The sequence below is a fragment of the Phocoena sinus genome, chromosome X (assembly GCF_008692025.1).
Source record: "Phocoena sinus isolate mPhoSin1 chromosome X, mPhoSin1.pri, whole genome shotgun sequence".
Taxonomy (NCBI): Eukaryota; Metazoa; Chordata; class Mammalia; order Artiodactyla; family Phocoenidae; genus Phocoena; species Phocoena sinus.
The window spans coordinates 93,483,532-93,509,182 of record NC_045784.1 but is presented as its reverse complement, the minus strand read 5'-3'; the positions used below and the strand labels follow the sequence as shown (position 1 = coordinate 93,509,182).

At 40.1% G+C, this 25,651-nt stretch overlaps 1 protein-coding gene across 7 annotated transcripts in view; it reads left to right on the top strand.

The window, feature by feature from the left end:
* The first annotated feature begins 15,035 nt into the window (after nucleotides 1-15,035).
* The window catches only part of ACSL4 (acyl-CoA synthetase long chain family member 4), a 74,289-nt gene continuing 63,673 nt past the window's right edge, over nucleotides 15,036-25,651 (top strand). For 3 of the 7 annotated variants that reach the window (XM_032619290.1, XM_032619289.1, XM_032619288.1), the window contains exon 1: nucleotides 15,038-15,230. The gene's annotated coding sequence lies outside the window, so the exon portion shown is untranslated. Of the gene's footprint in view, nucleotides 15,231-25,651 lie in introns of all 7 variants that reach the window. The other 4 variants (XM_032619286.1, XM_032619285.1, XM_032619291.1 and 1 more) reach the window with 2 other exon arrangements.

The following is a 25,651-nucleotide window of genomic DNA, read 5'->3' as shown; positions in this document are numbered from 1 at the left end:
GCCTTACATTTAGGTCTTTAATCCATTTTGAGCTTATTTTTGTGATGGAGGATTACTGTAGCTTTGTAGTATAGTCTGAAGTCAGGGAGTCATTCCTCCAGCTCTGTTTTCTTTTTTTCCTCAGGTTGCTTTGGCTACTCAGGGTCTTTTGTGTCTCCATACAAATTTTAAGATTTTTTTGTCCTAGTTCTGTAAAAAATGCCATTGGTAATTTAATAGGGATTGCATTGAATCTGTAGAGTGCTTTGGGTAGAATAGTCATTTTCACAATATTGATTCTTCCAATCCAAAAACATGGTCTATATCTCCATCTGTTTGTGTCATCTTCGATCTCTTTCATCAGTGTCTTATAGATTACTGAGTAGAGGTCTTTTACCTCCTTAGGTAGGTTTATTCCTAGGTATTTTATTCTTTTGTTGCAATGGTGAATGGGATTGTCTCCTTAATCTCTCTTTCTGATCTTTCATCATTAGTGTATAGGAATACAAGAGATTTGTGTGCATTAATTTTGTATCCTGCTACTTTACCAAATTCATCGATTAGCTCTAGTTGTTTTCTGGTGGCATCTTTAGGGTTATCTATGCATAATATCATATCCTCTGCAAACAGTGACAGGTTTTTTTTGGTTTTGTTTTGTTTTGTTTTGCAGTACGCAGGCCTCTCACTGCCGTGGCCTCTCCCGTTGTGGAGCACAGGCTCTGGACGCGCAGGCCCAGTGGCCATGGCTCACGGGCCCAGCTGCTTCGCGGCACGTGGGACCCTCCCGGACCAGGGCATGAACCCATGTCCCTTGAATTGGCAGACGGACTCCCAACCACTGGGCCACCAGGGAAGCCCAACAGTGACAGTTTTACTTCTTTTCCAATTTCGATTCCTTTTATTTCTTTTTCTTCCCTGATTGCTGTGGCTAGGACTTCCAAAACTATGTTGAATAATAATGGTGAGAGTGAACATCCTTGTCTTGTTCCTGATCTTAGAGAAATGCTTTCAGATTTTCACCATTGAGAATGATATTGGCTGTGAGTTTGTCATATGTGGCCTTTATTATTTTGAGGTAGGTTTCCTCTATGCCCACTTTCTGGAGAGTTTTTATCATAAATGGGTGTTCAATTTTGTCGAAAGCTTTTTCTACATCTATTGAGATGATCATATGGTTTTTTTTCTTCAGTTTGTTGATATGGTGTATCACATTGATTGATTGGCATATGTTGAAGAATCCTTGCATTCCTGTGTTAAATCCCACTTGATTTTGGTGTATGATCCTTTTAATGTGCTGTTGGATTCTGTTTGCTAGTATTTTGTTGAGGATTTTTGCATCTATATTCATCAGTGATATTGGTCTGTAATTTTCTTTTTTTGTAGTATCTTTGGTTTTGGTATCAGGGTGATGGTGGCCTCATAGAATGAGTTTGGCAGTGTTTCTCCCTCTGCAGTTTTTCGGAAGAGTTTGAGAAGGATGGGTGTCAGCTCTTCTCTAAATGTTTGATGTAGTTCACCTGTGAAGCCATCTGGTCCTGGACTTTTGTTTGTTGGAAGATTTTTAATCACAGTTTCAATCTCATTACTTGTGATTGTTCTGTTCATATTTTCTATTTCTTCCTGCTTCAGTCTTGGAAGGTTATACCTTTCTAAGATTTTGTCCATTTCTTCCAGGTCGTCCACTTTATTGGCATAGGGTTGCTTGTAGTCGTCTCTTATGATGCTTTGTATTTCTGTGGTGTCCATTGTGACTTCTCCTTTTTCATTTCTAATTTTATGGATTTGAATTCTCTCCCTCTTTTTCTTGATGCATCTGGCTAAAGGTTTATTAGTTTTGTTTATCTTCTCAAAGAAGCAGCTTTTAGTTTTATTGCTCTTTGCTATTGTTTTCTTTGTTTCTATTTCATTTATTTCTGCTCTGATCTTTATGATTTCTTTCCTTCTGCTAACTTTGGGTTTTGTTTGTTCTTCTTTCTCTAGTTCCTTTAGGTGTAACATTAGATTGTTTATTTGAGATTTTTCTTGTTCCTTGAGGTAGGATTGAATTGCTACAGACTTCCTTCTTAAAACTGCTTTTGTGGACTTCCCTGGTGGTGCAGTGGTTAAGAATCCACCTGCCAATGCAGGGGACACGGGTTCGAGCCCTGGTCTGGGAAGATCCCACATGCCGTGGAGCTACTGAGCCTGCGCGCCACAACTACTGAGCCCATGTTCTGCAACAAGAGAAGCCACCGCAATGAGAAGCCCGCACACCGCAATGAAGAGCAGCCCCCATTCCCACAACTAGAGAAAGCCCGCGTGCAGCAACGAAGACCCAACGCAGCCCAAAATAAATAAATAAATAAATAAATTTTTTTTAAGAAACTGCTTTTGCTGCATCCCATAGGTTTTGGATCATTGTGTTTTTGTTGTCATTTGTCTCTTGGTATTTTTTGGTTTCCTCTTTGATTTCTTCAGTGATCACTTGGTTATTTAGTAGTATATTGTTTAGCCTCCATGTGTTTGTGTTTTTTATATTTTTTCTCTGTAATTTATTTCAAATCTCATAGCGTTGTGGTCAGAAAAGTTGCTTGATATCATTTCAATTTTCTTAAATTTACCAAGGCTTGATTTGTGACCCAAGATGTGATCTATCCTGGAGGATGTTCCATGCGCACTTGTGAAGAAAGTGTAATCTTCTGTTTTCAGATGGAATGTCCTATAAATATCAATTAAATCTATCTGGTCTATTGTGTCATTTAAAGCTTGTGTTTCCTTATTAATCTTCTGTCTGGATGATCTGTCCATTGGTGTAAATGGGGTGTTAAAGTTCTCCACTATTATTGTGTTACTGTCAATTTCCTCTTTTATATGTTGGCGTTTGACTTATGTATTGAGGTGCCCCTATGTTGGGTGCATATATATTTATAATTGTTATATCTTCTTCTTGGATTGAATTCTTGATCATTATGTAGTGTCCTTCCTTGTCTCTTGTAACATTCTTTATTTTAAAGTCTATTTTATCTGAAATGAGTATTATGACTCCAGCTTTCTTTTGATTTCCATTTGCATGGAATCTTTTTCCATCCTTCACTTTCAGTCTGTATGTGTCCCAAGGTCTGAAGTGGGTCTCTTGTAGGCAGCATATATATGGGTCTTATTTTTGTAGCCATTCAGCAAGCCTATGTTTTTTTGGTTTTTTTTTTTTTTTTTTTTTGCGTTACGCAGGACTCTCACTGTTGTGGCCTCTCCCGTTGCGGAGCACAGGCTCCGGACGCGCAGGCTCCGTGGCCATGGCTCACGGGCCCAGCCGCTCGGTGGCACGTGGGATCTTCCCGGACCGGGGCACGAACCCATGTCCCCTGCATCGGCAGGCGGACTCTCAACCACTGCGCCACCATGGAAGCGCAAGCCTATGTCTTTTGGTTGGAACGTTTAATCCATTCACATTTAAGGTATTTATCGATATGTATGTTCCTATTACTGTTTTCTTAATTGTTTGGGATTTGTTTTTGTAGGTCCTCTTCTTCTCTTATGTTTACCACTTAGAGAAGTTCCTTTAACATTTGTTGTAGAGCTGGTTTGGTGGTGCTGAATTCTCTTAGCTTTTGCTTATCTGTAAAGCTTTTGATTTCTTTGTAGAATCTAAATGAGATCCTTGCTGGGTAGAGTAATCTTGGTTGTAGGTTCTTCCCTTTCATCACTTTAAGTATATCATGCCACTCCCTTCTGACTTGTAGAGTTTCTGCTGAGAAATCAGCTATTGACCTTATGGGAGTTCCATTGTATGTTATTTGTCATTTTTCCCTTGTTGCTTTTAATAATTTTTCTTTGTCTTTAACTTTTGTCAATTTGAGTACTATATGTCTCAGTGTGTTTCTCCTTGGGTTTATCCTGCCTGGGACTCCCTGTGCTTCCTGGACTTGGGTGGCTATTTCCTTTCCCATGTTAGGGAAATTTTCGACCATAATCTCTTCAAATATTTTCTCTGGTCCTTTCTCTGTCTCTTCTCCTTCTGGGACCTCTATAACGTGAATGTTGCTGTGTTTAATGTTGTCGTAAACGTCCCTTAGGCTGTCTTCATTTTTTCTCATTCTTTCTTCTTTATTCTGTTCCGCAGCAGTGAATTCCACCATTCTCTCTTCCAGATCACTTGTCTGTTCTTCTGCCTCAGTTATTCTGCTATTGATTCCTTCTAGTGTATTTTTTCATTTCAGTTGTTGTATTGTTCATCTGTGTTTGTTCTTTAATTCTTCTAGGTTTTTGTTAAATATTTCTTGCATCTTCTCAATCTTTGCCTCCATTCTTTTTCCGAGGTCCTGGATCATCTTCACTATCATTATTCCGAATTCTTTTTCTGGAAGCTTGCCTATCTCCACTTCACTTAGCTGTTTTCCTGGGGTCTTATCTTGTTCTTTCATCTGGTACATAGTCCTCTGCCTTTTCATTTTGTCTATCTTTCTGTGAATGTGGTTTTTGTTCCTCAGGCTGCAGGACTGTAGTTCTTCTTGCTTCTGCTGTTGGCCCTCTTGTGGATGAGGCTATCTGAGAGGCTTGTGCAAGCTTCCTGATGGGAGGGATTGGTGGTGGGTAGAGCTGGGTGTTACTCTGGTGGGCAGAGCTCAGTAAAACTTTGATCCACTTGTCTGCTGATGGGTGGGGCAGAGTTCCCTCCCTCTTGCTTGTTTGGCCTGAGGTGACCCAGCACTGGAGCTTACAGGCTCTTTGGTAGGGCTAATGGTGGATTCCGGGAGGGCTAACACCAAGGAGTACTTCCCAGAACTTCTGCTGCCAATGTCCTTGTCCCTGTAGTGGGCCACAGCCATCCCCTGCCTCTGCAGGAGACCCTCCAACACCAGCAGGTAGGTCTGGTTCAGTCTCCTATGGGGTCACTGCTCCTTCCCCTTGCGTCCTAATGCACACATTACTTTCTGTGGGCCTTTCAAGAGTGGAGTCTCTGTTTCCCCCAGACCTATTGAAGTCTTGCAATCAAATCCCACTGGCCTTCTAAGTCCGATTCTTTGGGAATTCCTCCTCCCATTGCTGGATCCCCAGGGGGGAAGCCTGATGTGGGACTCAGAACCTTCACTCCAGTAGGTGGACTTCTGTGGTATAATTGTTCTCCAGTTTGTGAGTCACCCACCCAGTGGTTATGGGATTTGATTTGATTGTGATTGCACCCCTCCTACCATCTCATTGTGGCCTCTCCTTTGTCTCTGGATGTGGGGTATCTTTTTTGGTGGGTTCCAGTGTCTTCCTGTCAATGATTGTTCAGCAGTTATTTGTGATTCTGGTGCTCTCACAAGAGGGAGTGAGTGCATGTCCTTCTACTCCACCATCTTCAGATTATTTCTGACTTTAGAATATTTCTGAACTTTTATAGTTTCTTTTATACTGTGCAGAAGATAGAAAGATCAGAAGCAAACAGGAATGAAAGAGCTAGTGTTATAAAATTATATTTGGCAGATACCCCAAATGTCTTCCTGGCCTCAACTCCTGAGAATATCACATTTTCCATAACACTGCAAAGTTCCTTTCTGATATCAGGTCTTACTGGCCTTGAATATTTGCTGATACAGGTACATTTAACTGTATCATAGCAGGAATGTCATAAAAGTGGCAGACAGGAATTATGGAAGGCATATAGATAGGGCAAGTTGACCACCAACTCCATGTATCCATTGGGTAAAGAGGAGGTTGCAACCTCCTCTACAAAGGAGTGGACCCTTGTAGAGTAGATTGACCACATGCAGATAATTGACAAATGTATTGGAAGAGTTTACTTTTTTTCTTTAACAAATTAGGTAATGGAGAAGAAATCATCTTTCCCTTCAAAATTTCCACTTGCTTTCTCAGACACATTCCACATAAATAGAACAAACCATATTTTCCTGTTTTTTAAAAATGATATTCCTGATTGTTCTTTTAATCTGAGCAATACAGGGCACTTTAATAAATGTGGTTATGGTAATTTTGCTTATGATTAGATTATCAAACGTCTGGCAAATTGACATGAGGTCGGCAATGTAGCAAAATAGGTTGAGCTTTGAGCCCAGTCAGGAGATCTGTGTTCCGGTCCCCAGTTCTGAAATAACTAGTTCTGTAAACTTGGATAAATTACTTAACCTCTTGAAGCCCCAGTTTCCTCATTTGTAAATAAATGAATGATTGGACTCTAGATTATCCTTAAAGTCCATTACAGCTCTAAAATTCTATTTGAGAAGTTCATGTGTTATGTTAAATTTCAGAGGCAATGCATACTATTTCTATGTTTGCATATATAAAAATTAAAGCTGTTGCCTCCGTTCAAACATGTATCAACAGAATAAGTTAAAAAGGAGAAAAAAATAAGGCCTAGGGACACAGGCTTTCAAGTTCTGAAGCCACACTCCTCTTTGTGTACTGGCTAAGTGCCTCGGTATTTTCTACATGTGATGATCTGTCCTCTGCCCTGAGGTTTCTTAATCTAAATTTTGCAATGTGTGTCATAGATATTTGTTTATCAAACATAATGCAACTGGCTCAGACAGGACATAACACTATTTCCTAGTCAGTGGCTAAAACATTTCTTACCTCCTGAACTTTACCAGTCTTAAATTCCATAACTTCTGTGACCTCAAATGAAGATACCTTGACTTTCACTTAATCTGATGATGGATTTTATTTTTTGCAGGAAGATACTGGGTTTTGAAACGATCCCCTCCCTTCACTTGTGGAAAATGTTATACTAAATGATAAGGTGATTCTGCCCTGCCACCCATACAGCTTCCTTCCAGGCCTTGTGGCACAAGACCTGGGGAGATCTGGGTCATTTCATTGCCATTGCCAGGGGAGTAAAACTGACAACTCTAGTCCCTGATGAAGAGTCAAGAGCTTACGATCTATCTGGGAAGGGTTATGTTACATGTAGGTAAAGCATGTTCATAATCTTGGGATTAATATACAAAGCCAATGGAAAGGGTGAAGCTGGTTATCTCAGATGAGAGAAGCTGACGTGGTCTTTGCATTAGTATTTATTTCCAATTTTAGAGGTTTCCTCATATTAGGATGCTACCAGAAAACTACTAGAGCTAATCAATGAATTTGGTAAAGTAGCAGGATTCAAAATTAATGCACAGAAATCTCTTGCTTTCCTATACACTAACGATGAAAAATCTTAAAGAGAAATTAAGGAAACTATCCTATCTACCATTGCAACAAAAAAGAATAAAATACCTAGGAATAAACCTCCCTAAGGAGACAAAAGACCTGTATGCAGAAAACTATAAGACACTGATGAAAGAAATCAAAGATGACACAAACAGATGGAGATATATACCATGTTCTTGGATTGGAAGAAAAAACATTGTGAAAATGACTATACTACCCAAAGCAATCTACAGATTCAATGCAATCCCTATCAAGCTGCCAAGGGCATTTTTCACAGAAGTGGAACAAACCATTTTAAAATTTGTATGGAAACACAAAAGACCCCGAATAGACAAAGCAATCTTGAGAAAGAAAAACGGAGCTGGAGGAATCAGGCTTCCTGACTTCAGACTATACTACAAAGCTACAGTAATCAAGACAGTATGGTACCAGCAAAAAACAGAAATATAGTTCAATGGAACAGGATAGAATGCCCAGAGATAAACCCATGCACATATGGTCACCTTATCTTTGACAAAGGAGGGAAGGATATACAATGGAGAAAAGACAGCCTCTTCAATAAGTGGTGCTGGTAAAACTGGACAGCTGTATGTAAAAGAATGAAATTAGAACACTTCCTAACACCATACACAAAAACAAACTCAAAATGGATTAAAGACTTAAATGTAAGGCCAGACACTATAAAACTCTTAGAGGAAAATATAGCCAGAATCCTCTATGGCATAAATCACAGCAAGACCCTTTTTGACCCACCTCCTCAAGAAATGGAAATGAAAACAAAAATAAACAAATGAGATCTAATGAAACTTAAAAGCTTTTGCATAGCAAAGGAAACCATAAACAAGACAAAAAGACAAGCCTCAGAATGGGAGAAAATATTTGCAAATGAAACAACTGACAAAGGATTAATCTCCAAAATATACAAGCAGCTAATGCAGCTCAATAACAAAAAAACAAACAACCCAATCCAAAAATGGGCAGAAGACCTAAACAGACATTTCTCCAAAGAAGATATACAGATTGCCAACAAACACATGAAAAGATGCTCAACATCACTAATCATTAGAGAAACGCAAATCAAAACTACAAATGAGGTATCACCTCACACCAGTCAGAATGGCCATCATCAAAAAATCTACAAACAATAAATGCTGGAGAGGGTGTGGAGAAAAGGGAACCCTCTTGCACTGTTGGTGGGAATGTAAATTGATACAGCCACTAAGGAAAACAGTATGGAGGTTCCTTAAAAAACTAAAAATAGAACTACCATATGACCCAGCACTCCCACTACTGGGCATATACCCTGAGAAATCCATAGTTCAAAAGGAGACATGTACTACAGTGTTCATTGCAGCACTATTTACAATAGCCAGGACATGGAAGCAACCTAAGTGTCCATCAACAGATGACTGGATAAAGAAGATGTGGCACATATATACAATGGAATATATTACTCAGCCATAAAAAGGAAAGAAATTGAGTTATTTGTAGTGAGGTGGTTGGACCTAGAATCTGTCATACAGAGTGAAGTAAGTCAGAAAGAGAAAAATACCGTATGCTAACACATATATATATGGAATCTAAAAAAAAAAAAAGGTTGTAATGAACCTAGAGGCAGGACAGGAATAAAGATGCAGATGTAGGGAATGGACTTGAGGACACGGGGAGGGGGAAGGGTAAGCTGGGACAAAGTGAAAGAATAACATTGACATATATACACTACCAAATGTAAAATAGAGAGCTAGTAGGAAGCAGCTGCATAGCACAGGGAGATCAGCTCAGTGCTTTGTGGCCACCTAGAGGGGTGGGATAGGGAGGGTGGGAGGGAGATGCAAGAGGGAGTGGATATCGAGATATATGTATACATATAGCTGATTCACTTTGTTATACAGCAGAAACTAATACAACATTGTAAAACAATTACACTCCAGTAAAGATGTCAAAAAAAAACTGTACTAGATAAGATTAAGGCTCTATCAAACTTTATGATCACAGAACTTTATCAGAAAAGTGATCTATTCTGCACTAACTTAAGACCTGTTTTTCATATATTTATTACTTCTTGGCTATTTTTTGTTAATTTACAGGTGTACTTTGCATCAGTGCTTTCCTTGTGTTTCTGTATTTAGTCTTTCTCTTAGCCCTAGGTCAGCTTGTTTATTTCCCAAAAAGAAGCAGTTTCTGCAAAATGCTGGGGAAAATCCTGAATGTACATGAATAGGGATATGACTAATACATTATGGTATACCCATACTATGGAATACTGTGTAACAGTGAAAAAAGGATGAGGTAAAATTCTTTAGCTACCTATCTACGTACAAACATAATGACATGGAATAATGTTTGTGATATATTATTAAGTGCATAAGAGCAATTTGTAGAGCAATATGCGTAATCTCATTTTGAAAAAATAAGTATATGTGACTGTATATATGCACAGCAAACATTTAGAATGATATATACCAGATTGTTTACAGTTATGTCTGTGGAGAAGTATCAGAGATTCTTTTACTTCATATACTTCTATTTGAACAAAAGAAGTAAACACGCACTTCATTTGTAATAAAATATATATATATATATATATAAAATAAAGAGACAATTAGGGCTTCCCTGGTGGTGCAGTGGTTGAGAGTCCGCCTGCCGATGCAGGGCACACGGGTTCGTGCCCCGGTCCGGGAAGATCCCACATGCCGCGGAGCAGCTGGGCCCGTGAGCCATGGCTGCTGAGCCTGCGCGTCCGGAGCCTGTGCTCCGCAACGGGAGAGGCCATGACAGTGAGAGACCGTCAATGGAAACTGGGGCTTGCTGTGTGAAAATTTGCTTTGTAAATAGCCTTTCAGAAATGTATTATTCCATGTACAGTGGTGTACAGCTACTAAGAGTTTGTCCACCTTCATATAGGACCTAATCTGCACCGTGGCTCAATAAAGAGCGAGCATAGTCTCAGGCAGGAGCTGATTCATAAACTGATCTAGACTGCCATACTTAAATTTTGCCCAGGGGCAATAAAATCAGATTTGTTGAACTCTTTCATAAATACCATTGAAATGAGCTTGCAGAAAGTTGAGGTTAGCCACCGATTCAGAAAGTTGCCAGTGTGGATGTATTAGATACATATCATAGCCAAAAGTGACTCTCAAAATCTATGAATTCACCTTCAAGGTATTTGCTTTAAATGTCTTTTTATAGGAAGGGTTTTCCCTGGGTCTAATATAGAAGTAGGATGTTCCAAAATAAGACTTTGCTTCTCTCTTAGATGGGTTTATGTGATAATGAGATGGACATGTGAAACATTACTTATTCAGTCATATGTACATTTCCTCTGGAATAATAATAGTATCCACCTCATAGGCTCATTGCGAGGGTAAAATGAAATAATACATGTAATGTGTTTGGGGCAGTGCCCGGCACATACTAAGTATTCAATAACTGGTGGCCATCATTATCCAATCACTTGCTAAAGATTTTCCATTTGAATAACAATAACTTGGCCTGTACCAGTTGCCATATATGGTCCAAGTGAAGGAGACATATTTCTTACAGTATTTTAGTTTGAAAAAGGATTGCTCTGAATGAATGTTCGAAGGTTTAAGCAGAGTGAATACCTAGGTATAATGATGGGGCTTGTGGATTTCATAGAAGGCATTAGAAAGGGTATATTTAGAGGATTGAAAAGAATGGGGGTTGGCTTGGAGGTCAGAGAGTGATTTAGTGAATGAAAGTGAAGGTGGTGGTTGTGGACCACTTCGAAAGGAATTTAGCCCTTGGCTTTAAAGAAGTCGCTCAATAAATAGGAGAATCTGGAGAAAGATAGGTATGGTGTAATGGAAGGATACGAGTTTTGGTTCTAGTTTCCTTTTTTCTCATCTGTAAAATGAGGAGGTCAAAGTTAGTAATTAATAGCCACCATTTTCTACATGCTTGCCATAAGCCAGGCATCTTAGGAGCATGATTTCATTGAACCCTCCCTCAGAAAAGCCTTATGAATGAGGTACCATCATTATCCTCAACTCACATATGAGGAGGCTGAGGCTCAGAAGAGGTTATATAACTTGGTCTAGGGTGGTCCAAGTCCAAAGCCCAAATAGTTTTCCTCCTGCTACTCTGACTCTCTGTGGCCTCCTGACTCTAGTAGCCAATGATTCTGAGTAAGGGACATTTAAAATTTTTTAAATTTTAAAATTTGGCTTGTCTTTTAAGAATGGGTGATGAAATCAAATCTTCTTGTATGTGAAAAGGAAAGGAAAATAGAGATTTAAGGTGAGTTATGATATTGATGACCTTTTCCCCTAACATTACTGGGCTAGAATCACTACAGAAAATGGGCAAAATATAAAAAAAGGTAACTTTTTGCAGATTTGATGACTACCACCGCCCATTAATTTGCCTCTGGTCTTATGGATAATATGAATATCTATTTTTCTTTTGGGGGAGGTTGCTAAAGCAATTTGCAAGGATATTGTGGAGGATTTTATTTAGAGGGGATAGGAATTCGTTTTTCAAAAGAGAAAGAATGAGTTAATGAGAGACAGTAAATTCAAGTTTCATTAAAACCCTGCTGGGATTTTGATTTGGACTTTACAGATGAATTTGGGAAGAACCGAGTTTTTACTATACTCTGTTTTCCCATCCAGATGCGTTCAGTGTCTTTCCATTTGTTTTGGCTTTTCAATTAATTTAAAAGCCAGTGAAATGTACTGGAATGACAAGAAATAGTTGTTTGAAAAGATAGAAAAGTCATTTCTCAAAAAATGACATTAAATCTAGCTGCAGTGGCTTTGGCCATTTTTGAAAGGAGTAGCCTAGGTTATTATTTATGTTCACAGTGAGAGCATCTTCTGTCTAGGTTTCTGATTTCACCAGTTGTTTCAGACATGCCATTGAAGACAATATTTGGCTTGGTTATTGGGTCTGAGAAAAAAAAAAAGGTCTCATGAACGACAAAGCATAACATCATTTGTCTATGCAAATATTATTATAAAGTCCTGCTGCTTGTAGTGGGACCAAAAAGGAAATTATTATTTTACAAACATGTGAAGTATGTTTAACATGCAAAGGCTTGTTACACAATCAATGAAGAACAGTTGTTTTCTGCCCTTCCATAAATAACTAATGCCAAGAGCAGCCTGGCTATCTGTTTCAGCTTCTTGTTACAGGAGAGTAAAATGGGCAAGGCCTATATATCAATACCCGCTAACAGCTGTCTTGGTAAATTCTGTTTGCCTTCAGTTTAATTTCCATGCTTTCGGTGGCTTTTATGTTGTATTTTGAATCTGTCAATTGCACTGTACGTTTTCCTAACTCTTCTCCATTTTCACATGTTTATCTCTTCTGTTTCTAATTGGACTAGGAGTTCTGGGAAAAACTTATTACCCAGGAAGCCTGATGTTGTGGTAGGCACGCCGGTCTAGGAGTCTTGGGAACTGTGGTAGGAAATCCGGGCTCTGCTACTAGTTAGTTGTATGACTAGACAAGTCATTTAACCTGCATCTGTTTCTCTATTTGTAAATGGGATAATAATCCCCTGTCTTCCAAACTAGTAAACAATGGTGCAAATGTTCTCTCTAAAATGTCAGACAGTTGGCTGGGGGAATGTTTTGTTCCTGGGTAGTTGTTCTGGAGGGTTTCTGAGGACAAGAAATTAAGCAAGTCTTATTTTGACCCTGAAAAAGTGAAAAAAGAGCAGCTAGAAATAGTGTGGATATACTTGGTTTCCTTTTTGTAGATGTAGCTCTTTTATCCTCTTCACCCGGGGTGTGGTTAACTGGAGAGGAAAAGGTGGGGTACGGTAGGTGATAAAGGTAGCCAGAACTGTCAGCATTAATGAATAGCGTAAGTGATAACGATCTTGAAAATTCGACTAGTTTCTTGTCTGATAAGTACCTCTATATCTGTATTTACAGACATCCTTATACATAGGTATAGATGTAGACATATGCATACATACAAACAAAAACTGATAGCTTCAGGCTCTTCCCTTTATACCTTGTAAAGTTGGAGGAACTTCAGTAACCTAGGACCGACTCAGTGTTCATAGGAAGTTACCTAATTGAAAAGGTCTGGGCTCAGTGACTGCTAGTAAAGGAAATTGACAAGAGTACTCTTTCATTATGTGTTCTTTTTCATTTTGGTCTGATTTACGTGCTACACTGGGTCTGTTCTGTGTCTGTGGTTTTCTTTTTGTTTTTTTTTTTTGCAGTACGCGGGCCTCTCACTGTTGTGGCCTCTCCCGTTGCGGAGCACAGGCTCTGGACGCGCAGGCTCAGCGGCCGTGGTTCACAGGCCCAGCCGCTCCGCAGCATGTGGGATCTTCCCGGACCGGGGCACGAACCCACGTCCCCTGCACCGGCAGGCGGACTGTCAACCACTGCGCCACCAGGGAAGCCCTGTGTCTGTGTTTTAATTCCACCACTAGTCACTAAGTTTATTGAGGGCAGGGATGATCATTTCTTTGATTTCGTTTGTGTTAACCCTATTGTACATGACAGTGCTCTGTCACTGTAGGTACCCAGTAAATTATATAGCTGAGAAATGATTAGTTATTTCTGGTATTACAACAAGATCTTGTAAATAAACATGACAAACTTGTTGGTTGAAGTCCTGAACTTTCTAGGTCAATCTCGAAAAAGGAAGTTATATGACTGCCATAGCAAAATTCATAGGCATATTATATATAAGTGGGTGGGCCTGTTGGAAATTGGATGAGTAATCCCACTTCAAAGAAGTAACATACAAAGGCTGTAGCTCTATGCTCTCCAACTGTGGGCCTCCAACCACGTACAGTGTCACCCGAGATGCTTATTAAAGATTCATATTTCTCAGCCCTGCTCAGATCCAGGTATCCATATTTTAACAATCACCCCAGATGATTCAGATGCATACTAAAGTCTAAGAACAACTCTAGCCTGTAACCTGAAGTGGTCACACACACACACAAACACACACGTTGTTACCTCCAGTAATTCTATGGGAAAACACAAAACAGCAAGTGAAATGACATGTCCATTCCTAGCAAGAAGAGGAAGCTAGTCCTCCATTATGCATCAGACAACTGGAAGCATACTGGCATTTTCTTTCTTTTGGTGATATATTCTTGGCAGTTTGTCGTGGCTCATTTGCAATTATGGTCTGTCTCTTTTGAAACCCCGAGACAGTTCGCCAGCATTTTATTTTTAACAACAATTTCTTGAATCTCTTAGGAACAGTATTTGTAGGACTGGCTCAGAAACAACAATCGGGGCCAGTAAGATGTCATACTGCTGCGGTGACGTTTCCTTATCAGTTATGAGCTCTTTTGCCATTACACCATCGTGGAAATGCAAGGCATTAAGTGAAAACCCTGCATTCCTGTAATATTTCATAAGTGGGGATGGCTGGATGGGGTCTTAACGTAGTGAGAGGCGAGATAAAGGAAAGAGAGGCGTTAGCTGGGGCTTGGAGAAGCAGGATGTCTTAGGCAAAGAACGTTAAGATCTCTCTCTATAGGAAGAGCAGTGAAGTCCGAAGATGAATATCTTGAAAGGGCAGCTGGAGGACGACCCGAGGGGAACTTTCATTCTGGGGTGGAGTCCTGGGAAGCGAGCGCAGGTGCGGGAGTGGGTCCGTTCTGCACCTCGCTGAAATCAGGCGCCCGGACCTCCCGAAAACACGCTCAATCACCCGGCCCCGGGGACTGGAGCTGGACCCTGCGGTGAGCCCGCGGGGCGCCGTTAGCCGGCTTAGCTCCCCCGGAGCACACCGAACACCCCCCGCCCCCCCCCGCCGCTACCAGCCCGCTCGGGCCCTCCTTTTCGGCTGACGTCGGGGTGAGCGGAGGCGGGAGCGTGGGTGGGCCGAGCGCGCCTTCGCCGGCGATTCGGCCGGCTCTGCCACACCACCGCGCGCCCCCGCTCCGCCCGCCCCTCCGGGCGCGTCTTTTCCGGGCCCGCGCCACGCTGCGCCTCGCCCCGCCTCCTCCTCCGCCGGCCCTCCGTGTGTGCGCGCGCCGCTGCGGCTTTTTCTCCGGCCTCCGTGGCGTGCCCCTCCTTGCCCCAGCGCTAGCGGGCACGCGGCCCCTTTCCACCAGCCTCTCGAGTGTCGAGTGTTGGCCGGCTGCGGAGACGCAGCAGGCAGCGCCTCTGGTGAGTAACCCCAGCCGGCGAGGCTCCTGCCCCGGCAACCCGTGCCCTGTCGCTGTGCCGGGGCCCCCGCTCCGGCCAAGCTATCGTCCCACACCTGAGCCCGGAGGAGGTTGAGGGGCCGTTTCCATTACCGGAATCCGCTCGCTTTCTTCTGGAGCTCGGGCGTTCTACCCTCCCGCCTCCTCCGGGGCCGGGAAGATTCCCGAGGTCCCGGTATCATCTCCTTTGCTGAGGTCTGGGGTCCTCGAGACCCTGACCTGCCTCTTCTTGCCGCTCACCGCCCTCCGAGAGCCAAAAGCATCTTCCCGATCGGGGTACTAGGCTTTGCCATGACCCTTTCTTTCCAAATGAGCACATCAGGGGCTCGCCAGACCTCCAAACGACCTTTAGGGCGCTCCTGGACCTCAACTCCATTTTGTCCCCTTCGAGTCTCTCTATATCTGAGAGCTAGGGGATCTCTCTGGCCCTAGAAGAATCCGCCCTTCGAATTTGAGGGATGCCCTAGCTTCCGATATCCTCTTAGCTTCCGTATCTTTAGGTAGGTTAGAAAAACGGCTGGTTTCTAGCAGAAACATGCTCTTATTTTTTCCTGTTCTACCTATCTACATCCTTGTCCTCCATGGGTGCTGTATATTTAGCATCAGCTTTATTCACTTCCTCTTCCTCTCATTCGATTGCCCTACAGAAAGAACTGTGGTCGATGTCAATAGCACAGAGAAGAATCGAGGAGAATATGATTCACTGCCTAGCCCCCATTAAGGAGTTACATATTTTAAATAAGACGTCATTTCTTCTCTTCACTCCAGCCATCTCCTCCTTCAAAGGCATTTTTTTTTCACCCTCTTGAAATGACTTTGCTCTAATCGTTTTCACCTTAAAAAAAGAAAATCATCCCTCTAAGAAACGGCGAGATGGAGAATAAGGGCTAAATGGCATTTAAGTGAACCCCTTTGAAAAAGTAAGCAGTCTGCTTTATTGGTTAATGGTTTGATCAACGCCTCAGTTTCCTCATTTACAAAAATGAGGATGTTGAACGAAGGTTCCTTCTAGTGTTTTGATCCTAGGACCTCTAAACCCATGCTTAGTAACATGTTGCAGCATAACGGAGATTTAACCTGATGAAATCCTCATTTCCCGGTAGTTGCTTGTTGCTACGTTACTTTTTCTTTTATATTGCCTGTAACAACTAGTTTTACCTGCTCTTGATACATAAGGCTGTAAGCAGAGATCCAATGACTGTACTGTCAATGAGCATATCAATCAGGATTTTAATAGTATGAGGCCTCTTCCTCGGATTGTAATAGAGCTCATCTTTACGATTGAAAAGAAGTGTGAGACTTGTAAGACTCCTGTAATAATTAACACCCTCTCTGCCACTTAGGTGGAGGATGAAACATTAAACTGTTAGTCTGCTCGCACCACAGAATAAAGTACCTTATTGTTCTGATAGGAGAAGTAATTTGACACCTAAAAATCCACAGAAGGTGTAATGCAACAATTAACATCTTGAATAAATTCAATTTTCCCCCTAAAACCCCTATTTTAAAAATAAGAGATTCAGATTAAGATTTTTTGTTTGAGTGTTTTGGGTAGGGGTGGGATGGGTGGAGAAAGGAGAGGCTTGCCCAGTTCAGTGAGAAGAGAAATGAATTAGGACTCCGGAGAGGCTCAGGTGCCAGTTCCAGTGCTAGCTGATTGTATAACCTTGAATAAGTCACTTTACCTCTCTTCATTTTTGCATCTGTCAAAGGGTCTTGATGTTGGCAGAATAATCCGTATAAGTCCCCCAATTTGAAAAATACATATATATATATATATATATATATATATCTCACAATTTGCATTAAGGCTGTGCCATAAATCCTTAGTTAAACTAAGCTAAGGTAAATCCTTAGTTATTTAGAACGTTTTTCTGAAAGATCTGCTTACACTGGTTCCAATCTATATATGCATAATTCTTAATTCATCCTTATCAAATGAATTACTATATGTGGAAGTCTATAAATTGGGAAGCATTTTACAAAAGTCAGGTATTGCTAACTTAAGCTTGCAAGTGAAGGGTGTGCATACCACACTTTATTATTTTTTTTAAACATTCAGGGCTTTTAAGAAATTTGTACGGGAATGTATACATACTGCCTTGTAACTGTAATTGGCTAGGCGCTTGAAAAGAATATGCAGGCATCTCAGTCATTCATTCATTTGTTCGTTCATTCAACTTATCTTGTTCCTCCATCTGTCACGTATTTTGTGCCAGGCCACTAGGATATGATGGTTAAGAAGACAGTCCTTACCCTGCAAGGTTTAGTTTTATAGTTCAGGATGGAGGTGATGATGGTGGGAGTTTTGGAGAGACAGTTTGTATGTCAGTTTATTTTTATTAACAACAGTCAAATCAGGGACAGAAGCAAAATCCTGGGGAAGTTAAGGCTCCCCAGGGGAGGAGGAGATAGATGATTGTAGCCTGTAGACTCTCTTCTTGGCATTTCTTTTTTTTTTTTCTTTCCTTGACTTTCAGTTATTGAGACTTTAGCAAAAATGAAAGCTTTATTTTTTCCACTCTTGCTATTGGTTGGTCTTATATATTCTTTATCTTCCTTTCTCTTTTAACTGTTTATTTTAAGATAGTTGTAGTTTCTCATACAATCATAAAAATAATCCCCTTTAATTTCCCCCAGTGGTAACATCTGGCATAACTGTAGCATAATGTCACAAGGAAATTGAGACAGATACAGTCCATCCACCTGATTCAGAGATCTCCAGTTTTACATCCACTCACTTGCGTGTGTGTATTTAGTTCTATGCAGTGTTACCATATGTGTAAATTCGTGTGACTACCACCACAGTCAAGATACAGGACAATTCCATCACCCCAAAGGTCTCTGATGTTGCCCTTTTATAGCCACAGCCATCTCCCTCCCTCCCTGATCCCTGGCAACGACTGATCTGTTTTCCTTGCCTATAATTTTGTCATTTCAAGAATGGTATACAAATGAAATCATGCAATATGTAATCTTTTGAGATCGACTTTTTTTCACTCAGTGTAATTCCCTGGAGATTCAGGCAGGGAATGTGTCTTGTATCAATAGTTCTTTTTCATTCCTGAGTTGTATTCCATGCTGTGGATGTATTATAGCTTAATCGCTCACCCATCGAAGGACATCTATTTCCTGTATTTTGTAACCTATTATGAATAAAGCTCCTATGAAAAATTGTGTACTGGTTTTTGTATGAACATAAATTTCCACTTCTCTGGGATAGTTGCCCAAGAGTGCAATCGCTGTTCGTATGGTAGTTGCATGTTTAGTTTTATAAGGAACTGCCGAACTGCTTTCCAGAGCGACTGTGCCATTTTACATACCCCCGCCCCGCCCGTGCCCCAGCAATGCATGAATTGTGCTCATCCTTGCTAACACTTGGTGTTGTCACTATTTTTTATTTTAGCCATTCTGATAGATATGTATATAGTGATATCTTGTCATAGTTTTAATTTGCATTTCCCTGGTGGCTAATGATGTTGAACATCTTTTCATGTGCTTATCTGCCATCTCTGTATTTTCATCAGTGAAATGTGTGGTCATGTCTTTTGTCCATTTTCTTTTTTTTACTGTTGAGTTCTGAGAGTTCTTTATATATTCTTAATACTAGTGCTTTGTTGGCTACATGGTTTGCAAATATCTTCTCCCATCCTGCAGCTTGCCTTTTCGTCGTCTTCACAGGGAAGTTTCGCAGAACAAAAATCTTTAATTTTGATGAGGTCCGGTTTATCAATTTTTCCTTTTATGGATCATGCCTTTTGTGTTAAGGGGTCTTATGTACCTTTGTTATTTAATTTTATTCCTTGCTGTTCTGTATAACATCCAGTACTTCTGTAAGCAGTGTGAATATTTTTTTCTTTGAGCAATCCTGGAGCTCAGATGTATTCTTTGAACTAGTGGTCTTGGTGGCTTACAGTGTGTGTACATACTCATACATGCTCTCACTATATTAAAATGGCTGCCATCCTTTTGTGCCTTAAAATATAATTTCTGCCTTACCAGGCAGTCAAATGAAACATTAAAATTAATATTTTAAAATTAAGTAGACACGTCATATGCCAAGGAGATTTTTGGTTTCACTTTCTAATTTTAAAATATTTTGGCAAAACTGTATAGTTTCTAATCAACATTTGTGGTAAGTAGTCCAAAGAAAAAAAATCGTGTTCTCATTTAAATGTACTTTGAAAGTCTGCTTCTGCATTTTAAGTAGTGAAGTTACGAATGTGATGATAGATTTAGTAGGCTTTTGCTACTCAGAATAGTGAATAGAAGACTGTTGAATTTGTCTGTCTAGACTGCATGTTTTTCTTTTATAGTAGCTACTTAATGTTCATTTTAATTATCTTTTAGAATAAGCATTAGTTTTAAGGTGACTTACAGTGTTATATTTTGAAAAATATATGTGCTCATATTATGAGAACTTACAGGAAGAGCTTAGTGATTGATTTTTAGAGTATTCATTTCTGTAAGGTGGTACTGAAATTATTACTTGTCCCTTCAGTGTCACCATATTTGCTCAAATAAGTGTATAGCCAGGGTAGTGGATTTGCAAAAGATCAATCATTGGTATAAGACAAGGGCTGGTAAAATACTGCCGGTGGCCAAATCCTGCCCACCACCTGTTTTTATGAATACATTTCTGTTGGAATACGGGCACATCCATTCATTTATGTATTGTCTGGCTGCATTCAAAATACAATGGCAGAGTTGAAACAGAGAACTTATGACCCTAAAAGCCAATTTACTCTCTGGTAAATTTTACACAAAAAGTTTGCCCAGAGGTAACGCAACCTTAAAAATTATTGAGTTTCTATGTTATAAAGGAAATTTGACAAACTTTACCTTGACTTTTAGTATCTTTTAGGTATATTTCCATGGGAAATTGTGGTTCAGAACAGTGTATTCATTTTCTTTAACTAAGTCTGAAGGCACTGTGGTCTAGGAGCAGCATTAAGGAATGGATAGAGAGTTGGGAAGGTTGATGTTGTTGTTGTTGTCGTCAAGTGTGGAGTATTTCAGTGTGAATGTCAATCTACAAGTATGGCAAATAGTGAGATTCAGAAGCAGGCCTGTCCAGTTGCGATGTCCTTTGGAGATCCTGCTGTAAGCCAGAGCGGTAACGACAGAGCCAGTTATGGCAGCACTGTTGCTCCTGCTCCCAAAACTTCTGTGATCTTTTTTTTTTTTTTTTTTTTTGTGGTACGCGGGCCTCTCACTGTTGTGGCCTCTCCCGTTGCGGAACACAGGCTCCGGACGCGCAGGCTCAGCGGCCGTGGCTCACGGGCCCATCCGCTCTGCGGCATGTGGGATCTTCCCGGACCGGGGCACAAACCCGTGTCCCCTGCATCGGCAGGCGGACTCTCAACCACTGCGCCACCAGGGAAGCCCTGTGATCTTTAAATACATAGTAGTTTGAGCCTAATAAGCTGACCTTAAGACTGGCTGGTTTATTACTTTGTTTGCACAGCTTCCTTTCGTACATTAGAAGTTCACACTTTAGTTCTTTTAAACGTCCTACCTACAAGTAATGTTGAAAATGGAAATTGAGTTAGCACTGTGGGCTGTATATTTGGAAAGAAATGGATCTCAGCCTCACATCATACACAAAAATACATTAAGGATGTATTTAAAAAATTTCTGGAAAGCACAAGACACCATAACAAAGTTAAAAAGGCATATGACAGACTGGGGGGAAATAACTTCTACATATGCAGTGGAAGCTTTTATTGACTTTTACTTAACTGACTCACCATATTAAATGATACTCATTTCTTTCGTAAAATACACTGTGCACTGAACACTTGCTATTAGTAGGTTGGTCTCAGGTAAGCCAGGCTTGTGGACCCACCAGTACAACAGATGCTTTTATTACTGAACCTATATATGCTCGTTGTTCTTGTTTTTGTAAATATGTAATTTATTTTCATATTTTATAATGTGATACAGTCTGAGTAGTGGGGAATTGAAGTTCTTACTGAAAATTTACATATGAAATGATATGGTGTCTGGTATTTGCTTCAGATTATATGAGGGTTGAGGTACGGAGTGCATAGAGATGTGAAAGAAATAAAATTCAGCATGTATAGATAATTGTTGAAGCTGGGGGATAGGTTTATTATAACAAAACAAATGGTATGCTTTGGAAAGAGTTGATGAAAGCATGTTATTACTGTATAATTAGGTGTGGGTAAGACAATGATAAAAGATTTGTATAAAATAAATATAAAAATCTGAGGGGTTCTCTACTCATAGTTCCTTGCAAGTGTCTTTTAAGTTCTTTGAAGTTATACATTAAGAATTCAAATTAAATTTCTTTACAATCCATGGGCCTGGAGTTAAAGAAAGGTCTTGGCTTCTTGGCCCCTTATCAAAAGTTTGACGAATGAGCGTACATTTACCACTGATAAAATGAAGATAAAATGAAATGTTTGTCATGTGCATATTTTCTTATGACTGTTCACCTTAGTTGACCTTTTCAATTAGCTAATCAAGTGTTCCAAATACCGTTAGATAAAAAGGTTTCTACTGTGTAATATCTATGATATGTAAAGAGCTCCTACAGATCAATAAGAAAAAGGCACCTGTTAGAAAAAGTGGCACAGGGTTATGAATTGGCCTTTCACATAAGAAGAGATTGAAATGATGATTAAAAAAGAAAAGATGCTCAAAGTCATTCTAGTAATTAGGGAAATGAAAACCTTTTTTTTTTTTTTTTACCAAATACATTGGCAAAAACTATAATATCCACTTTTTGAAAGAAATGGGCACTCTCATACACTGTTAATGAGAGTGCAAATTGTGTAGCTTTTTGATAGAGGGTACCAAAATCCTCTCATTTTTTAAATATGCATATATTTTGGCCCAGCAATTTTGTAGGAAGCTATTCTAAGGAAATATCTGCACATTTGTATAAAGATGCATACAAGATTTCAATGCAGTGAAACTGGTCATAACAGTGAAAACTTCACAGCAACCTAAATGTGCATCAGAAGGGGAATGATTTAAATAATGGCATGCTGTTCTGTGGAATAACATGGGGCTATTAAAGGAAAGAAGCCCTTCAGACCTATATAAACTTGATGCAAGAGTTCCAAAATATGTTGTTAAAGGTGGGGGGGGGGGCAGAGGAGGGAGTTATAGAACAGTCCGTATACCATGATTCCACTTATCTAAAAGAACAAAACCTTACCATGCGTATGGATAATACAAAAAAGTGTGATTGATACGCACCACAAATGGTTATCTCTAGGGCAAAAGGGAGTGGTTTTAGAGGAAGGCAGTATAGAGATACTTATACATTTTACCCTATACAACTCTACAATGCATTTTAATTTATGATTACTATTTTGATACTAATTATACAGATTCATCATATGCAACATTACACACTGGAGGATAATTACAATGCGATTCTGAAATGGAGTGAATGCCTTGTATTTAGACAGCACTCAGGTAGTTTTTAAAAATAATTTTCTCCCTTTGTTAAAGTAGTATTTGTATTGTCTAACTTTTCTGCACTGAAAATATGAGTGTAAAGAAGAATAAGAGCACCACAATCCCATACCCAGGGAGATCTATTGTCAACTTCTGGGTACACGTTTGTGTACACACATGTTTGGATGCTTGCATGCACACGTGTGCACACATACATGCACGTGTGCAAACATACGTATCTTCTTTCTACAAAAATGGGTTCTTACTGTGCATACCTATTTGTAATTTGCTTCCTTTAACTTTATACTGTGAGCATCTTTCACATTTGGTAACTCTGAATAGTGAAAAAGACATCTTAGTGGGAAGAAGAACAACACTGTGCCATGTAAGTATAGTGTTCCACTTAAAACAACTGGTTTCTAGGACAAACTATAATCTTAAAGTCATGGCCACCAAAAGTAAATAACCAAGGAACTAAAAAATCCTCAATGTTAAACCAGTTCAGTTCTGTTTGGAATTTATGCACATGTTGTTTAAATTGTAGTTACTAGTAATGATGTATAAGTGCAATGTATTAAAATGTCATTAGGAATCTTTTGGGTGGGGTTTGGTTTTAATGAAGATTTTAAAACTGAGCTTGAACGGTTATTTTGGTTCAAAGAAAAACCAACCGGTCTAATTTTTGGTAAATGTGTGGGCTTAGTTGTGTTCTTTCACAACTTACAAAAGTAAAGAAAATCTAGGTCTCTGTGGCAACATGAATCTTTGTGTATGGTAAGTCAGTCTGTAGTATATAAAATTGTACATTAGGAGAACTGTGTTTGATTTGGGCAAGTATGTACGTATTCTGCTCGCATGTCCTCTAGAAGCATTTATTGAGCACATCCGCCCTAGGCTCATTATAATCTTTTCTGGGTTTATGCTGTGGGACTTAGAGGTGAAAAGACCTTAGTTTATGATGAATTCAATAGAGTATTTAACAAAAGAAGATTCTACCTTGTAGACAATGGTGTTAATGTGATGGCCTAGCGTAGCTGCTCATATTTTTGTTATGGCGATTGAGATAGCATCGCTGCTCTCCAAGGCTGTGCATCTTGTGCATTTTGGCCTTTCTGGAATTGATTTCACAGCAAGAGGATTTTTCTTTCATAGGCGCTGTGAAGTTAGCAGATTTTATGTGGGAGTCAGAATAGAGGTTTCCCATTTCTCACTTGATTGATGACAGGGACATGTGAGATGAGGCTAGTAACAGAGGTATTGAAAATATTTATGGTGGCTTCTAGTGGTTGTTAAGGCAGTGGAAGGCATGGTGAAATACCTGTTTTCTCTTAGGTATCCTGTTTATTACCTTCAATATGTGCCTAAAGCATTTTAATACTACAAAAAAAGTAATGATAGGGTTTTGAAGGACCACTCCCCTGGGGGTACCCGAGTGGTGAGTCATCAGAGAAAGCCTGCAGAAATGGGCAGAGCTGCTCCTGCTGAAATGGTGATCATTCGTTATTCTCGGAATATGTTAGTCATTTCTGCTTCTCAAACGAACTGAAAGCTGAACATTTCCCGCAGACAGGAAACAGGAACTTGGTTGAATGAGCTTAAAGTTCAGTTATGGCTTTGGAAACAGAAGAGAAGATAGAACTAGCGCTAGTATCTCATGGGACGCATCCAAGTAAAAGATGCTGTGTTCCCCATGACCACTGAAGATACTAAGTTGAGACATAGCTTAAAAGAGTAATTGAAAAATCATCACTTGACTGGGGGGTAGAACTGGGCAGAACTAGCCATAAACAACTGTCAGATGAATGTGTTTCAGACAAATAGAGCAGAAAAGAGAAAAGCAGGCTAGGATAATGGTATTCTTGTACTTGGAACGACAGAGACCTTCAGGATTTGGTGCAAGGTTAGTTTAGTATGGTTTAAAGCCTTTGGTGAAATATTTGGGATTCCGTTTGTGCCCAGGCCCTTCCTTACAGGAGTAGGTTAGAATTTCTGTGATGCAGGTGGTTTCCATACTCTGGAAACTAGAAAAGTCATGGTTCAGGCTCACTGTTTGGTGAATTACAGCAACCTGCAGATGGGAAGCTGTGTAGTGTTTATTTCCCCCAATAGAAAGAAATGTCAGTATTAGCATATTCATTCAAATATAGTTACACATTTTACATTTTCAAGCAGAATGACTGAACTCGTAAGGACATTATATAACACAGCTTTTCCACCAGAAAATTTTGGATTCCTTTGTTAGATTTTTTTTTTTTTTTGATTTTGTATTTAGTGTCAAGTATAAAGGCCAGGGTTTTTATGTGGAAGCAGGTTTTTAATTTATGCACATATTTACATTAATTTGAATATTCTCTTGATCACCAAGAGATTGTTGAATATTAAACTGTTAGTAAGGGAGTAGCTTTCTTTAGGAAGTATCCTCCAAAGAATTTACTTCTTTACAAGTAATTTTAGAAAAGACAACTGTAAAATTGAAACTTCCCTGGTGAATCTCCCACCTTTTTTTTTTTTTTTTTTTTTGCGGTAGGCGGGCCTCTCACTGTCGTGGCCTCTCCCGTTGCGGAGCACAGGCTCCGGACGCGCAGGCTCAGCGGCCATGGCTCACGGGCCCAGCCGCTCCGCGGCATGTGGGATCTTCCCGGACCGGGGTACGAACCCGCGTCCCCTGCATCGGCAGGTTCACTCTTAACCACTGCGCCACCAGGGAAGCCCCCACCTCCTTTTTTAATCCATGTTTTGAAATGGAGTTCCCCAACCTCACTTTTAAGCCTTTCTTTTATGGCCTGAGTAGAATTGAATGAGGGGTGATCCTCAACCCCAGAAGTACAAAGTGTTCATTGGGGTTAAAAAGATACTTGTACTTGCCCTGCCGGCTGACTTGAATCCTAGCTCAGTAGGGTCATTCTGGAGTCACTGTAAGCCTAAGGGCTCTGCAAGGGTAGAAGAATA